Consider the following 12,206-nt stretch of genomic DNA (forward strand, 5'->3'; position numbering starts at 1 on the left):
ATTTCGAACCATTCCTATATCAATGAAGGAATTATTGTTTTATCGTTTCATTTCTTCTCTTTTAGCTAGCAGCACATACAAACCTGTAACTGATTTAGTTATTCTTATTTTGTTTCCTAATAGGCCTGCCCCAATAAACCGATCTATATTTCCTTTTATTAAAATTGTACGATATTCGTATGTTTCTTGGAGGCATGCTGTACTTTTCACTGTTGAATGCCTTGGCTGATTTTTATTTTAAAGTTAAGCATAAGATAAAATATACTTTACAGTACTTTACTAACATTACAATTATGAACTATAACATATCCCCCAAGGTATACACTATTTTTCTCCAGGTCATTTCTCGAAACTTAGAATATAATTGCGCATTAATGTCGACATGTAAAATTAAAATGTGTTCAACGTTTCGTAAGTGTATTTCCTCACCTCCTGGCATGGGTGAATGATAACACATCTGTCAAACAGGAGAGGCGAGGTCTGTATCACCCTATGCGAGGTCGTTTGCGTTCGTTTCTGCCATCCACTTTGACATGGGAAGTGCCTGATGACGGGGCTAGGAATCGGAGAGTGAACGTAGTGGTGATGTAGTTTGTGGTTTCTGGTTCTTTTAGTGGTTTCTAAACGTTTCTAAACGTTTGGAAGAGCACAAGGGAAATTGTAGAAGAGGAGAAACTGAATGATCAGCTGTTGCGGAGCATGCTTTCCAGCAAGGGAACCACAATATTCGTTTCGAGGAGACGCAAGTACTAGCGGCCACAAGCGGATATTACAAAAGGCTCTACAGGGAGGCAATCGAAATCGCTAAACACCAAATAATTTCAACCGAAAGGAGGAGGGCGTGAAATTAAACGGTATATGGATGCCGGTGTTAAAGATGATGTGTACCACCCGTCGACTACTGGGTGATGGCAACGGCGATCGACGGCGACGGACAGCGGCCAATTACACTGACGTTTTCAAAACACATGAAGTCACGCCGCGGCGTGGGAGCGCGCGGACACGGAATTTAGCGGCAGTCAGTAGCGAGCCAGTGGGTGTGTTGGACCTTCCATCGAGCTACGGACCCCCTTGAAGATGTCTCCCGCAGTCGGAGACGAAACGTTGGGAATCGACACAGAATTCAACAGACCACGGCATAACAGCCCGGATAATTATAATGGACAATGTAATTTACCATCTAGTAAAATGATCAGACGATCAATTCCAATTACAAAATGATCTAGAGAGAATTACTGTATGGGGCGAAAACTGGCAATTGGCACTAAAGAAAGAAAAGTGCGAGATCATCCACATGGGTACAAAAATAAATCCGATAAATTTTGGGTATACGATACATCGCACAATTCTAAGGGCTGTCAATTCGACTAAATATCTAGGAATTACAATTACCAGCAACTTAAATTGGAAAGACCACACAGATTACATAGTGGGGAGGGCGAAACAAAGACTGTGGTTTGTTGGCACAACACTTAGAAGATGCGACAAACCCACTAAAGAGACAGCCTCCGTTACACTTGTCCGTCCCCTGCTGGAATATTGCTGCGCGGTGTGGGATCCTTACCAGGTAGGATTGACGGAGGACATCGAAAAAGTGCAAAGAAGGGCAGCTCGTTTCGTGTTATCCCACAATAGGGGTGAGAGTGTCACTGATATGATACGCGAGTTTGGGTGGCAGTCACTGAAACAAAGGCGGTTTTCTTTGCTGCGAGATCTCTTTACGAAATTTCAATCACCAACTTGCCTTCCGAATGCGAAAATATTTTGTTGACACCCACCTACGTAGGGAGAAATGATCATCATAATAAATGAAATCAGAGCTCGAATGGAAAGATTTAGGTGTTCCTTCTTCCCACGCGCCTTTCGAGAGCGGAATGGTAGAGAAGTAGTATGAAAATGGTTCGATGAACCCTCTCTCTCTTAAGTGTGAATTGCAGGGTAACCATGTAGATGTAGATGTAGTGCAGAATAATACACTCCTGGAAATTGAAATAAGAACACCGTGAATTCATTGTCCCAGGAAGGGGAAACTTTATTGACACATTCCTGGGGTCAGATACATCACATGATCACACTGACAGAACCACAGGCACATAGACACAGGCAACAGAGCATGCACAATGTCGGCACTAGTACAGTGTATATCCACCTTTCGCAGCAATGCAGGCTGCTATTCTCCCATGGAGACGATCGTAGAGATGCTGGATGTAGTCCTGTGGAACGGCTTGCCATGCCATTTCCACCTGGCGCCTCAGTTGGACCAGCGTTCGTGCTGGACGTGCAGACCGCGTGAGACGACGCTTCATCCAGTCCCAAACATGCTCAATAGGTAACAGATCCGGAGATCTTGCTGGCCAGGGTAGTTGACTTACACCTTCTAGAGGACGTTGGGTGGCACGGGATACATGCGGACGTGTATTGTCCTGTTGGAACAGCAAGTTCCCTTGCCGGTCTAGGAATGGTAGAACAATGGGTTCGATGACGGTTTGGATGTACCGTGCACTATTCAGTGTCCCCTCGACGATCACCAGTGGTGTACGGCCAGTGTAGGAGATCGCTCCCCACACCATGATGCCGGGTGTTGGCCCTGTGTGCCTCGGTCGTATGCAGTCCTGATTGTGGCGCTCATCTGCACGGCGCCAAACACGCATACGACCATCATTGGCACCAAGGCAGAAGCGACTCTCATCGCTGAAGACGACACGTCTCCATTCGTCCCTCCATTCACGCCTGTCGCGACACCACTGGAGGCGGGCTGCACGATGTTGGGGCGTGAGCGGAAGACGGCCTAACGGTGTGCGGGACCGTAGCCCAGCTTCATGGAGACGGTTGCGAATGGTCCTCGCCGATACCCCAGGAGCAACAGTGTCCCTAATTTGCTGGGAAGTGGCGGTGCGGTCCCCTACGGCACTGTGTAGGATCCTACGGTCTTGGCGTGCATCCGTGCGTCGCTGCGGTCCGGTCCCAGGTCGATGGGCACGTGCACCTTCCGCCGACCACTGGCGACAACATCGATGTACTGTGGAGACCTCACGCCCCACGTGTTGAGCAATTCGGCGGTACGTCCACCCGGCCTCCCGCACGCCCACTATACGCCCTCGCTCAAAGTCCGTCAACTGCACATACGGTTCACGTCCACGCTGTCGCGGCATGCTACCAGTGTTAAAGACTGCGATGGAGCTCCGTATGCCACGGCAAACTGGCTGACACTGACGGCGGCGGTGCACAAATGCTGCGCAGCTAGCGCCATTCGACGACCAACACCGCGGTTCCTGGTGTGTCCGCTGTGCCGTGCGTGTGATCATTGCTTGTACAGCCCTCGCGCAGTGTCCGGAGCAAGTATGGTGGGTCTGACACACCGGTGTCAATGTGTTCTTTTTTCCATTTCCAGGAGTGTAGTATCTACTCTCAACGTAAATTGGCTATAAACTGTGCTACATGTACTAACGGAAGAAAAATTGCAACATCAAAAAGTAATTAACGTAGGGCAAACATCTATTAGGCGCACTACGAATGTAGTGGTGTGGACATGTTGGGAATGTGGATCTCACGGGGAGCGTGCAAGGGATACGTCCCTGCAGACGCACTATCTTCTGTGCCCGCGGTGGCTCAGATGGATAGAGCGTCTGCCATGTAAGCAGGAGATCCCGGGTTCGAGTCCCGGTCGGGGCACAAATTTTCAACATGTCCCCAATGAAGTACATCAACGCCTGTTTGCAGCTAGGGTGCCATTTAATTATAATTTCAATTAACGTAGAGTAATGCAATTTCAGTAATGTTGAGTAATGAAATTTCTAGCTCATCATTAAAAATGTAAGATCACAGGTTAAAGCAAACGGTAGACAGGCCGTTGAAAACGTGACATTATAGTACATTAATAACCACTGTAGCGTCTAGAATGTTAAATGCAAGCATCATAACGAACATGCATTGTGTTGTACAGGTGCTAGGTGCTGGATATCAGTTTAATTGATGGAGTTCCATTCCTGTTGCACTAGGTCGGCCAACATAGAGCACTTAATTCTCCGATGATGCGCTCGATAGGAGACAGATTTGGTGATCGAGGGGGCCAAGGCAACATCCGAACACTCTGTAGGACATGCTGCGTTACAACAGCGGTACGTGGGCGATCGTTATCCTGTTCGAAAACTCCCTGGAATGCTCTTCGCGAATGGCAGCAGAACAAGTAGAATCACCGAACTGACGTACAACTTTGCAGTTAGGGTGCGTGGGATAAACGCCAGTGTGCTCCTCGTGTCATACGAAATCGCACCCCAGACAGTAACTCCAGGTGAACATCCAGTACGTCTAGCATGAAGGTGGGTTGATTACGTGCCGTCAACTGGTCTCCTTCTAATCAACACACTGACATCACTGGCACCGAGACAGAAACAGCTTTCATCAGAACACACACCAGACATCAACCCTGTCTCTCAGTGATCTCTCGCTTGACACCACTAAAGTCGGAAACCGAGGTCTGTATCGGAGCTGCCCTTGAAGTAACCGATTTATAACAGTTCGTTTTGTCACTGTGGTGCCAACTGCTGCACATGCGTACCATGTGCCAGAATCATACTCCGAAGACGACGGTCTTCTCTGTCCCACGTGGCCGTCCGGAGGCAAGTGTTCACACGACCTAACATTCTCGTGAACATTACTGCCAACAATCATGTACTGTGGTGTCATTTCTGCCAAGTCTTTCTGCAGCATAGCAGATGAAACATCCAGCTTCTCGTGGTCATATTACACGATCTCGTCCAAACTTAGTGAGGAGTTGATAATGGTTTCTTTGTAAGCGTTAAGAGGGATAGGACGTCAAAGGGGCAGACTTGGAGCAGGAGAGGCACCACAGAACATTTCAACTTCCACTGACTATACTTTTAGAAATAAATTCATGATCCACTCTCGTAGCAGAAGTTCGAAATCATAACGAAATAATTTTTTTTAATTGTGAAATTTCATCTTTTTTCAGTTACTATTGGCTGCATTTGCTGCTATAGGTATACTTTTCCTCATAAGTAAGAGAGATTCGTCGACGAATTTTGCAGTGCATACACTCTAGAATTTACTTAATTTATGAAAAAAATTAATAATCTGTTACATTTCAAACTTCAAGTTTAGTAAAACACAAATTTTATACTTAATTATCTCAATTTTTACCACATTTTTTAATACACTTGCAAAATTCTAGAGTGTCATACACCTGTATCTATGGTTTGTATGCTGTGTAAAATTCATCGAAGAATCTGTGTTACTTGTGAAGAAAAGTGTACCTATAGCAACAAATGCAACCGATAACCGATAGTAAGTGAAAAAATGAGGAAATTTCACATGTAAAAGAATTTTTTTTTGCTATGTTTTTGAACTTCCACTGCTATGAGAATGAATCCTGAACCCTTCATGGTCATGCTGACAAAGTTTTATGAATTTATTTGTAAAATTATAGACAGTGGAAATTAAAATGTCCTGTGGTGCCTGTCCTACTCCAAGTCGGCCCATTTGACGTCCTACCCCCTTTAAAGCCATTCTTGACTAATATCAATTCTCGATATCTTATCACAAAGGCAACTAACGGTTACTACCGTTAGACTGCATATTTGAAGCAAACCCGATTTGCATCTTCACAGTGGCGCTACTAGCTCCAGTCTTATGCAAATGGCACGAAATCTGAATGTACGTCATTTTTCAGATATCTACCAACCCTCATTTATGCAACACAACTCGTTCTCGGTGCTGCGATTTTTGTTTCCGTCAATGTAGGTTAGTCTAATCAGACTCTCATGCTTTTGGCTCTGTAGGAAGACGATGCTGTCGTCTTCGGCGATGGTTACAGAGCGATTGGCCTGAACGGTACTCCGCTTCGTCTTAAGTCTTCAGCAGCGGCGGCGTAAGAAGACTCTTGAGGGCGTGTCTACGCTGCGTCTCTCATTCGCAGTTGCGTCTGTGCTAGTATGTGGTTATGTTGTGAGGTACCTTGGACATGGTACCTCGTTCTTCGGACAACACCACACATTAGTTACTCGATCTAACATGGTAGTTACAGCATTCTTCTGTGGCAACACATTTCTAAAGCGTTTGTTCTTCTCATGTCTGTACTGTTCATTGTCAATTTATCACTTCCGTATATTTTAGAGGGATATATATTTACGAACACTACTTAAATCTTAAATAAAAGTCATCAGGACTTGTGGTTGTAGTATTTTGGTTTAAAGAGGCACCTTCGTTCTGCATATGACCATGTCAGAGAGCGCGGGTGGAGATACGAGGCACCTTGAATCCACTGAGATGGAAAACTACGCGTAAAAGGCGAAAGAATCAGCAATTATCAACAGTTTGAGAAGACAGAACGCAATGAAGACCATTATATTAAAGGCACAGTATGTAATCACATAATGTGTGAGTGGTCTGTAAGTGGAAAAGTGTAGTGACGAACTCTCTATTGGCTAAATACTGGGATTAGTCCTCCATTCGAATCTCCGGAAGGGGACTGTCATGGAGAAGATTATCACGAGAACAGGTCTGAATAACCACCGAAAGGGTAATATTATTCGTCTCTGAGCGTGGAATGGCAGGTGGTGGGGAAGGTAGATACTAAAAATCGAAATGTGACACTTCAGTCTTGCTATAGTATGGTAAAGTGAAGTGAAATGGATATCGATTCAGACTAATACCAGTACTATCAACATCGGTAGAAACTGATGTAATGGGAGCGGGATTTGTCGTGAATGGGAAGGTAGGGCAAAGGGTGAGTTACTGTTAACAGTTCAGTGACAGGGTTCTTCTAATTAAATCGGCAGAATACCAAAGCTAACAACATAGCTAAGGCATACATGAACGTATAATAAGTACGTAAAGGGAGAAGAAAATCTGATGATCATGGATGATTCGAACCCTGTAGTAGGGGTAGGAACAAAGAAAGAGTTAGGGGGAATATGGGCTCCATACTAGGAATTAAAAGGGACCAAGAGCAATCGAGTTTTGTAATAAATTTCACCTAATAACAGTAAAGACACTGTTCAAAAACCACAAGAGATTTGAATGAAGTTCTGTTACTTCCTAAAATCACGAAAGTACAAAGCTCTTCCTACGACCTGTTTCATTTCTTCGTCAACTGGAAATCGTAAAGAAAAAATGATCTATTTTTGGACGTCATCAATATCGACTTTCGTCCTTGTTTTATTTTTAAAAAATCCGCGTTCAAAATTTACAGGTGTGTAATATCTTGGAAATTTCATGCATCTTGAATGTATACATACTGATATATTCTATGCCTGTCTATGAAAATTCACTAAAATACTGTGCGTTAGTAGAATATAATAATGGTAATTCTACGACAAATTTATTGAAACAACACAATGATACATTTAGAATTTCTTTCGCGTAAGACTGGCGTAATTACTGTTGTGGTAAATTTAGATACGTTACAGGTTCATGCCAAAATGTATTAAATGATGTTCTAGCTGCGAACAAGGCGTAAGTAGAACGAGGAGCTGGGTGGATATGTTGAATGTCATTGCAGGAGCGATGTGCATCTCTGTCTGCGACGAGATCGCAAAGCTCGTCTTTCTCTTCTAGCGCGATGCAGCGACCATCCACCAAAGACGCCGCGTCCGCAACCGGAAACCCTGACATTTCCTTCTGGACAGATTCCAGAGGACGGCTCTATCGTCCCGCTACATAAATCTGCCGCTTAAGACTGGAACGTATCTCTCTTCGGAGAGAAACTCACTAAGAAGTCAGACGGCAGCGCATATTTTCTCATGTGATTCTGATACGGCACTGCCTCACTTCTTCCGAAGCGTTCCGGTAAAATATAACCGAGGGATGGGAGACGGTGCACCGACCCATCTCAGACAGGGATGTTCTAAGTCCACGAAATAACCCTCTAGTACTTCTTAGTTTTCACTTCAATTTCAAATTAAATAAACTGGTACAATACGTAAAATTTTGCTGACAATTGTGTCCATAATATGAGTGAAGTTACAGCAGTATAGTGACATTATTTTACAATTTTGCTACTGGTCTGTTGACTTGGAAAAAAGTATAATTTACTGTGTGATGCAGAAAATAGCGCCGGCCGCTGTGACCGGTCGGTTCTAGGCGCTTTAGTCCGGAACCGCGCTGCTGCTACGATCGCAGGTTCGAATCCTGCCTCGGGCATGGATGTTAGGTTTAAGTAGTTCTAAGTCTAGGGGACTGATGACCTCAGATGTTAAGCCCCATAGTGCTTTGAGCAATTTGAACCAGAAAATAGCGCCTCATTTCGAAACGAACAAAAACATTCACATTTGACTGTTGTAGATCTAACACGTATAGAATACTGAATTGCGTATGCATACGTACTATCCACTGATATCTCTAGTTAAGATACTATCAGAACCAACGCTGTTGGCCGACTACAGCTCAAACTGTTGAATCAGTATTCCTAAGATTAAGTTCTTGTGGCTAAATGTCCTTTAAAATAACAAATGAATTAATGGAGCGCTCTAAATGTGGACTTCAAAGTGGCGATCTGCTTTCTGCTTGACTTATAACGGGTTACATCAAAAATGTATATCAGCTACATTTTATATCACCAAAAGTTCAAAACTGTAGCTACGTTTGTCTTTATATTTCTGAGTACAATAGAAAAAGGAAGCCAGCCTAGCAGATCAGAGATTATGGATTGAGCGATAAATGAGTGAGTGAACTGATTTCACTGATAAATTTTTCAACGTTTCCTCAAACTTTGGTATAGCTTGGTGCTCCCACCGTATCTAATGGTAATATTCCTACTCACCCAGTGGAGAAAGCTCTGCTCTTAGTCTTCGGGGGTTAATAGGAGGGAAACTTCAGTTGCCCTGTCTGTCCTGAATATTCTGAATGGCAGGAAAAAGTTCAAATGTATTTGGTCTGTATGAGCTCATTTCTTCGATTTATCTAATTGAGATAGAAGTGTTACGTGCCACCTAAGTTACTGGCCAGATAAATACATGGGAGTGGAAGACCATTACAAGCAAGAAGGTCTACGGCAGCCGAAACGAAATAGGCGTAATGCGTTTGCCTTCCGCATAACTTGACGGATAAGGTATTTCCCTCAAATACCAAGTTACAGAGTAACTGAGCAAAGTGATTTCAGTCACAATGAGCGTGTCGAAACATTTTATAAATTATTATGATGTTACTTCCCCATGTCCTTTTATTGAGATATTTTTTTCTGCCAGTTCTTACTTGTTTAATAGTTGCTTCTCTTAACAGGTCGCATAATGGATGTCTGGTGTCGTACTGGAACTGGGTATCAGTCATCTTTACTGAGCCATTAAAATTTTATCTTATAACAAATTTCTAATGGTTGACACAAGTACTGAAGCCGTAAATTTGCAGTTTCTGAATAACGCAACACTCTTCATTTATATTTCCCATTCCGTTTGGCTGTAACTGGCCACCTCCAGATCGAGTTTCACGAAATCACTCTTAGAAGCTTGTAGACATGAGAAAATGAAGCAATGACCAGTCAGCAGCATTTCGTGGGGTTGGGTTTAGGTGTTATCAAAGGGTAGAAGATAGCCGCTCCACAAGGGTCCTGAGGGTGAGCGTCGAGGCCTTTTGGGTGCAACCGGCCACCTGCAAGTGGGGCTTCACCGCTTCTCCATAAGAGGCAGGCAGGAGAGGGATGAAGAAGCAGCGATCAACGGGCAGTGTCGCATTTTCTTCAGGGTCTTATTCTAGAGTTGAGTTTATATATTGACAAAAGATAGTTGATGTAGTTACTGTGCTGAATTAAGAAACTGAAATGCAAATTGTGATATCATGTATCAGTACTACCCCACCGGCGTACCACATCTGACAATGGAATAGCGAGACTCCGCCCAACTCTGATAGTGGTCGTGCGGGATCCGGCTGACCCAGTGGATCAGGCCCACTGAGACACACTTTTGGCTCCTTACTACCAGCGCCATGTGCCGCGTCAATATAGGACGCCCAGGGACAGCGGTCTACCCCACTCATGGGCAGAGACATTTCGTTACTGGAGGCTATGCAGACAACACCTAGTCGCGGCACCGACATCATCGTCTATACTTCTGTACGGAGAGGTTCTTCCTTGTTTTGACAGTGACAGCTCAACTCTATCTTCTTGCATCATTTGTAACGAGTCTTCGTACATTGGAGAAATATAAGCTAAGAAAACCTGTTTGCTGTTTCACTTGTTCACCTCTTGTTATCATTGTGTATGAAGCTGTACACAACACAAATAACTTGTTCCCATGTTTTTTCGTCTCGAAGGTTGCCAAAAATATAGGAAACAAATTCATACCTGTATTCATAATTGCATGAACCCAAGTTAGGTGCCAGAAAGTAACAAACTGAGGAACTGACAAACCGAAAATGATCCACAATGGGAAAAAAGAGGATTACAGGGAAATATTCATCTGTAGCATTATCAGTCTTTCACGAATTATCAATACAAAGTAAAATCAGAGCTGATTTGACTGGACATAAACAGGACTAAGAGAGGGGGAGTGGGGCGGCTGATCACGATATATGTTATGTACATACGTGGGCAGCTGGTGTGATTTTGGTATAATGAGCGATCTCCCAACGAATCCCTTTTGGCCTAGGATGCCCATTAATTGAGATCCAGCAGTTTCCATTTATCGCAACCTTTGAGGCAATCAGTTGCTTAATGATTCGATCATCAGACCTCAAGAAAGACCACCCGATATGGTATGTAACATTAGTGTGCCAAAAGTGACAATATACATCAGAATGAATGCTTGGATCCCATTCAAGGTCCGAAAACTGAATCGACAATAGCCTTAAATGTCTTGGGACGGCAAGGTCGGAATGTATTATTTAAAACAGAATGCACTCACTTACCACAAGACACATGAATCTCCTTAAAAGATCTCTGGCGCGACGCTCATTTCAACTGAGAGTGAACACCAATCATTTCTAAATCAAAGTCCCATAGCGTGAACTTCGAATGATCTCCAAAATACTTCTGGAAGACAAAATTCTCTACGAGCTCACAATACTGATCGAATGAAAGAACCAGCTCCAACTAAATGATATCACCGCCCTCAACTGATTCATCTCCAATTCCTTCAACTGAATATCTCAACTGGCTGATATAAGACAGCGATCTTATGATTGCCCCCGCAAAGCAGGTTTGTTTGTATTCCCCACACTATGACCTTCATGGCGACGAATTTCCTATTGTATCGTCTTTGACATTGGAAGATTCAATTTGGAGTCTCGCACCATTAACGATGAAATCTGGGGAAGTAGTCCCACCTAGTCTTTTACAGGATGCCAAACTTTCTGATCTCACTTTGGGATGTCCCTATGTAGTGGTTAGCAAGTAACGTGAGATCTGCTTGGAACTAATGCTATCTCACATTACAGCAGATTCCATGACTGATTGCTGGTTTCCTAGCTGTTTACATGCCGTATTTCCGTTGTGAAAACCACTGAGAATTCTTTGAGGCTCCTCTATGTTTCCTGAGCTGTTGATAAGGTTACCTTCTCACAGGTAAAGATCTAGGAAATTAACAGACCAAATCCGGTTCATTACAAAGACTACACATGTGAGCAGTAACGTAGGAATATGTGTATCTAATGCCATGTCGTAAGTTAGCAGAAGAGTACAAAATTCAAATGCCCATGTTTCATATTGTATTTTTTGTGTGGTATCTAAACATTAAAATACGTGCACAAGGTGCACATATCCTATTATTTACATGTATTGGCATAACAGCATAATACAGATACCTTTTTTTTTTTTCAAAGTAAGTGTGTAGAATTAAGGATAAGTATTATTTTATAATTTTGTACAAATAACACGTGATTCTACAAGCTTCTTACAATCAAACGCATGACAATATTAAGAGTACGCTCGTTTGCTGTTAAGAAGCCTCGTTATCCTGCAGGGAAATAAAATTATAATTACAACTATCATTCTTTATTTGTAATTAAAGTCTTGTAAGGAAGAAGTACGAGTCAGTTAGCTACGATCACATATGATCTGTTTGCCTTTCGCAAATCGCTGGTCTCCTACAGATATTATTTTATGTATATAAAATGGCCTCCCAACCAACGCACAGATATGCTAGCAATGAGTGTGCCTCTTCTGACTTGTTTAGCTGCATTTACACTCGCTTCTTTCTTTTTTCAGTAATTTTCTGATGATGACTTGCTAAGAAGTCGAAGCCAGTTTGCGCAACAAG

At 43.2% G+C, this 12,206-nt stretch overlaps 1 non-coding gene across 1 annotated transcript; it reads left to right on the forward strand.

The window, feature by feature from the left end:
• The first annotated feature begins 3,597 nt into the window (after nt 1-3,597).
• On the forward strand, nt 3,598-3,672 carry Trnat-ugu (transfer RNA threonine (anticodon UGU)). The gene has a single exon. It is a non-coding gene; the product is annotated as a tRNA-Thr (tRNA).
• The last annotated feature ends 8,534 nt before the right edge of the window (nt 3,673-12,206 follow it).

Source organism: Schistocerca cancellata, chromosome 9, assembly GCF_023864275.1.
Source record: "Schistocerca cancellata isolate TAMUIC-IGC-003103 chromosome 9, iqSchCanc2.1, whole genome shotgun sequence".
In the NCBI taxonomy this organism is placed as follows: domain Eukaryota; kingdom Metazoa; phylum Arthropoda; class Insecta; order Orthoptera; family Acrididae; genus Schistocerca; species Schistocerca cancellata.